The sequence below is a fragment of the Macaca nemestrina genome, chromosome 2 (assembly GCF_043159975.1).
Source record: "Macaca nemestrina isolate mMacNem1 chromosome 2, mMacNem.hap1, whole genome shotgun sequence".
Taxonomy (NCBI): domain Eukaryota; kingdom Metazoa; phylum Chordata; class Mammalia; order Primates; family Cercopithecidae; genus Macaca; species Macaca nemestrina.
In genome coordinates this window covers 157479050-157485200 of record NC_092126.1, presented here as the reverse complement: position 1 = coordinate 157485200, position 6151 = coordinate 157479050, and positions in this window count along the sequence as shown.

Here is a 6151-nt window from a genome sequence, read left to right as displayed (position 1 = left end):
TGTAAGGTGAAGAGGGTGCACTGTGTAGGGGGTGCTAAATTCTGGCACTGACAACTTGGAGAACATCTACTCTTTCACCCTGACCTGGGCCAAAGACTGAAGCCCACACCAGCTCAGCCAGGCCTTGGGCCTTGTGCTGCCTCCCACCTTTGTGCGTGTGTGACTGTGAGTGTGCATGAGTGTGTGCGTATATGAGTGTGAGAGTGTGCATGTGTACATGAGTGTGTGAGTGTTGTGTGTGTGAATGTGTGAGTGGGTGTGTCTTGGGCCATTTGTCTCTGAGCTCCCCCAGGGCTGTGTCCAGAGGCCCTGCCAGCAGGAATGGGGTGGCCAACTCCAGTGGACCTGGGAAGGGGCTGCTGCTGCCACTGGTTTCCCCATGAGGCCTCCCCTGGCCTGGGCCCTTCCCCCACAGGAGGGACACACAAAGCCCAAGGCCTTGCACCATTTCCAGGGCTCCCTGGGTGCTATGGTTTGAATATTTGTCCCCTCCAAAACTCATGTTGAAATTTAATCCACAATGTGGCAGTCTTGAGAGGTGACCCAACCATTAAGAGGCAATTGGGTCATGAGAGTTCTGCCCTCATGGATCAATTATTCCATAGGTAGATTAATGGATTGATGGTTTAATGGATTGATGAGTTGATGGATTAATGAGTCACCATGGGAGTGGGACCAGAAGCTTTATAAGAAGAGTAAATGAGACCCGTGGTAGTGTACTCAGCCCCCTCGCCACATGATGCTCTGCACCACCTCCGGACTCTCCAGAGCCCCCGTCAGCAAGAAGGCCCTCACAAGATGCAGTCCTTAATACTGGGACTTTTCAGCCTCCATAACTGTAAGAAGTAAATTTCTTTTCTTTATAAATTACCCAGTTTCAGGAGCTCTGTTATAAGCAACAGAAAAGGGACTAAGATACTGGGCCAGAGCCCTACTGTTTAGCGACAGGCTGAGGAGGGAAGGGTGGAGCCTTGGCCACACTGGGGCCACTGTCTTTGTGAGGGGCTCCCTGGCCCTCACATGCTCCCTTAGAGGCCACACACGCTGTGTTCTAGGCCACTGTGTGCAGTTGTTGCACACCCATTTCGATGACACATGCCTTTGTTTCCAGCTCACTCAGCTCCCACACAGCCCCCCGATGGGACCTGTTTGCTGAAACTGACACCAATCGGAATGTCTCATTCCCAGGTATCTCACAATTAGATGTGCCCTACCTCCTGCTGTCATGCCCTCAGCGTCTGGACATGCTGGCACTTGTCACATTCACAGTCCCTTGTATGGGCAGCTACTCCACTGCTCCCCCACTGATGTCCCCATGTGCAGACACTGCAGGCACCCAGTGTCACACAGGTGCCATATCCACCATATGCAGCCCTGCACCCTCTGCTGTGTGTGCAGGGCCACAGCCCAGGCCCTCGAGGACTGAGGGAGTTGGGGCAGCTCTGGAGGCTGTTCTTGGGGAACTCCACCTGCTCTGGCCTGTTTCCTCTCTGGCTGGTGCCAGAACATCTGTGTCCTCACAGATCACAGGATGACCACCCTGTGGGGTCCCAGCTGGATCACTAGAGGATCCAAGAAAGACAGAGTCACATGTGCAGAGCTGGACAACACAGGGGGGTGCCCAGGTGGTTCTCCATCTGGCACCTCCTTCAGGCAAGTGATTGTCAAAACCATAGTCCAGTGCCCACAGAGGGCTGATGGCACAAACCCAAGGTCACGCAACATTTTAACTTCCTTGACATTGTCTTTTACTTCCCAGGTTTTCAGTCTCTTCAAGTTGGACAGTGCTGGTGGGACACTTCCCAGGATGGGATGCCATTGCTGGTTTGGGTTACAGACTTCTTTAAAATAAGTGTAAGTGTTCTTTTGCTTTTTTTCTGGCTTTCATCGTCAGGAAAATGTTAACCAAAAAATTTTCTGCAGTTATGGGGTAGGGTTTGTTTGTTTGTTTTTTCCAGTTTTATTCTGTGTCTTTATCATCCAGGCAGCTTCCTGAGAGGGATGTTTCCAATGCTTAAAATTTAAAATAAATCCCTGGTTTCTCACAAACAGTGAGATTTCATGCATTATTGTTTTAGAAGCACAGCTGAATGCATCTGTGGGCTTCAGCAATGAGTACGACAGCAGCAGGGTGAAGGCAAGGCCCAGGGCTGCTGGGTGCAGCTCCAAATGTGTGTCACCAGCACACTCCAAGGGGTCAGTGGGCCCAGATCTCAGGATGCCGCCTTTCCCCATCATGCTGCGGCTCCTGCATGAGGAAAAAGGTGTGGCTGTCTGGGACAAAGGCTTGATGACAGTCGTTTAAGGTGTTTTCTGTTATCTAGAGGAAGGGGGCTCAGGGCTGGTGGGACAGATGCTCCATTGAGCCACTTGGAGCCCAGGACCCTTCTCTTCTGTTGCTCCCCAGTCTCTAGGGCCTGGCCCTTTTCCATGAGAGTGAGCCATTCACTTTTCAAGTATCCCAGTGTCGAAGGGAAAAGAAGGGCACCCAAGTTTGCTTTAAAGACACAAATTGGACGGTCCATTCCATTTCCAGTGCAATGCCATTGGCCTGAACCTACCTCACTGCCATTCTCAGTGGCAAGGGAGTCTGGGAAGTGACAGCCAGTTTTAGATTGGGTGCGTCAATGGGCTCCCTGGCATCTGCAACCCTCCCACAGGCTCCCTCTGACCACCAGGCCTCTTGGCCTGAGCACAGGAAGGTTGGGTGTGCAGGAGTTAGTGCCCCCTGGGAGCAGTCCTCACCCACATCTGATGGAAGTCGGGGGATAAATGCTTCAGATTTTATCCCTGCATGAAGGACACTGAGACACAATCTGCATGGTGCCCAAGATTTCCCCGCAGGGACTGGGTAGCAAATGCCCTCAGTGGCTGGTGTGGAGTGAATTATGTTCTCCCGAGTCTTATGTGGAAGCCCTCACCCACAATGTGATGCTATTTGGCAATGGAGCCTTTGGGAGGTGAACAGATTGAGATGAGGTCATGAGGGTGGGGTCTCCATGGTGGGATTACTAATCCCACCTCAAAAGAAGAGCCACTGGAGAGTCCTCTCTGTCTCCCTCCCTGCCTCTCCCTCTCACACAGGGAGAAGGCAGCCATCTACAAGCCTGGAAGAGAGCCCCTATCAGGGAACCAAGGCATTCAGTACTTTCACCTTGGACGTCCAGCCTTCCTTGGAACTGGGAGAAAATAAACATTGTTTAACTACCCCCAGCCTATGGTGTTTGCTACGATGGTCCCAGCAGACTAAGCTGTGGTTGCCAGCTCAAGAGCACATTCCTTGTCCGGTTCGGTCCCTTCCCTGTCTCCTCCCTACTTCTCTATGAGCTAACTGGGATTGTCCCTCACATAAACTACTCACACTCCATCCTTGCTTCCAGAGCTGGTTCTACAGGACTCAGGCAAAGAGGGAATCAACCATAATTCCACGACGACGTGCTGATTTGTTCCACTGGTCTTAAATGCTAGGTTAGTTTGGATTCTTTTCTGTGGCAATGCCGACGTGTTGTTGCATACCCTCCTCCTGCATGGGTGTGAGTGTGACTGCAGGTTAAACTGCTAGGAGAGTGTCCACACCCCCCAATGCACCTCCACCGTGCCTTTTCCTTTCCACCTGTGGATCTGTGTTTGACTGTAACTGCTCACAGCCTAAGGGCACATGGGGACCCAGATGGCCTCACTGAGAGGCAGGGCACAGGGCCTGTGTTGCTATCTGGGCCGCTGCATGAGCATTTCTAAAGTTTATGGAGTAGCTGTGCTTAGAGAGTATTGCTGCACCATCCCTCTCCTGTTAAACATTTCAGCTGTCGCCCGCTCCTCGGCAAGGGCTTCCATGTGGTGCAGCTTCCTGGGGGCTCATTTTCTTCTTTGTAGGAATAACATGCACATAAACCTAAACTTGGTGCACAAGGCAGGGGCTGCAAACACATCCTGGCTGCCCTCAGATTCTTCCTTTAAACGCCCAGGAGAGGAGGCATGAATTAAAGACCATGTATGTTTTTATAATTGACTCTGGATTCAGGTAATGAGTTACCAACCTTTTCTACAAACCGCCAACAGCTTTGCTATCACGAGTGGAAGAGCAGGCAGCCAGCACCTCCGCCTGCTCCAGCCCCAAAAACTCTGGACCCTGCATGTAGTGTAGATGTGGACCAGAGGGAACCTGGAGAGGCTGGGAACTATCTGGAAAATGGTCTGGCACGAGCTGGTAAAGGAGGCGCTCAGGAGCCCTCTGACCAACCAACCAGCAAATCCTATCCTGGGTGGGGGAGGGGAGAGAGTACACCCCAGGGGACGGGGACAGGAACACCTAGAGCAGCAGCACCCACAGTACCACAAAGTGGAAACAACCCAGACATCTACCCAAAAGAGAATGGACACATCATGGAATGAGAAACAGTGGAAAATGAAGGAACTACAGTGGTAGCATCATCATCCCATGACTCTTAGCAACTTGCTGTGGAGGGGAAAAGTTGCATGGAGTTTGATACCATCTTACATAACTGAAAAAAGCAAACAATGTGTTATTTCAAGGAGTGCAGTGGCGTGATCTCAGCTCACTGCAAACTCCACCCCTTGGGTTCAAACCATTCTCTTGCCTCAGCCTCCGGAGTAGCTGGGATCACAGGTGTGCGCCACCATGCCCAGCTAATTTTTGTATTTTTAGTAGAGACGGGGTTTCACCATGTTGCCCAGGCTGGTCTCGAACTCCTGGGCTCAAGTGATCCACCTGCCCTCAGCCTCCCAAAGTGTTGGGATTATAGGCGTGAGCCACCACATCTGGCCAAGATATAACGTTTTTAAAGCAGGGAGAAAGATGTGGTGACCTGATGGGCAGGGAAGGAGGAACTCAGTAGCGGGGGAAAGTGGGGGAAGGAGCACCCAGCAGGGGTAAGGGTGGGTCTCTTTCCCTGGTTATGCTGCATGGTAGACATGCATTGCTGTATTTTGCTGATATCAAACAGCGCATACATTACACCTCAAGAGACAACCTCCTCAAGGCTTATACAGTCCAAATGAAGATCAACCTGGCTCCCATCCCCACAGGAGGGGACCCTAGAGGTCTCTGCTTCCTGCAGGTCTGCGGGTGCTGCTGGAAGCTGTACTCCACCCCCAGGCAAATGCTGTGAGCCCCCTGCATGAACCTGAGGCCCCACCTGGAGAAGGAGCCTGGAGTCTTGGCTGGGGCGGCACAGTGCGGCCTGGTTGCCCTTCCCCGAACACCACAGATGTGACTCCAGGGTCTGCTTCTTGCAGGTTGGGAACCCATTCCTGTCCTGCCCCCAGGGCCTGGGAAGCCAACCCCCTTCAATCTTTTCATCATAAGGGTCCTCACTCCATCTCCTTTCTGAGACAATAAAGCCACTTGCCCACCCCACTTAGTGGGGTCCCCCACCCCACTCCCTCTCCAGGGAGAGGGCTGCAATTAGTGTCCTGATTTTATTTACCCTCCCAAGGACTCCAAGGTGACTTTCTAGCCCCTCTCTGTAGAACGCAATGGGGGACCCTTAAATCTTCAGCAGGCACCCCGCTTCCCAGTGCTGCTGTCTTGCTTTCCAAAGGCATCACCAGCCTCCAGTAGCCACACCATGCACCTTACATTACTGATGTTGTAATACAGGAATACGGCATTAGGCTTATATATGACAACCCATAAAATGGTGTGCCTCATTCTCGGTGCTGTCCCCAGGGTCCCCATTCTCCTCCTCAAAGGTAATGATTGCTGCCTGCTCCTCATCCACAGCACACACACACACACACACACGTTTTTAGTACACACAAGATGGCAGCATATCAGACACACTCTTCTGCTGTGCTTTTAAACAAAAATTGTAATAGACCTGTAGATCATTCAGGTCAGTCTATAAAGAGCTGCCTCTACATTTGAATGGCTGCCTAAGATTTCTGGGAGTAGCTGTATAATTTAGCAGCTTCCTGTCAGTGTTTAGGAAATGGTTTAGCTGCTTTCCAATCCTTCGCTGTTTCCAGCAGTACCGGAGTTAACAGCATTTACTTACTTGTGTGAGTGTACATTTGGGATAAAGTCCTAGAAGTGACATTCACACTCTTTAATTCTGACACCAACTCTGCAAGATTAAACATTATTACAACAATTTTAGAGATGAGTAAATGAAGGCTCAGAGAGGCAAAG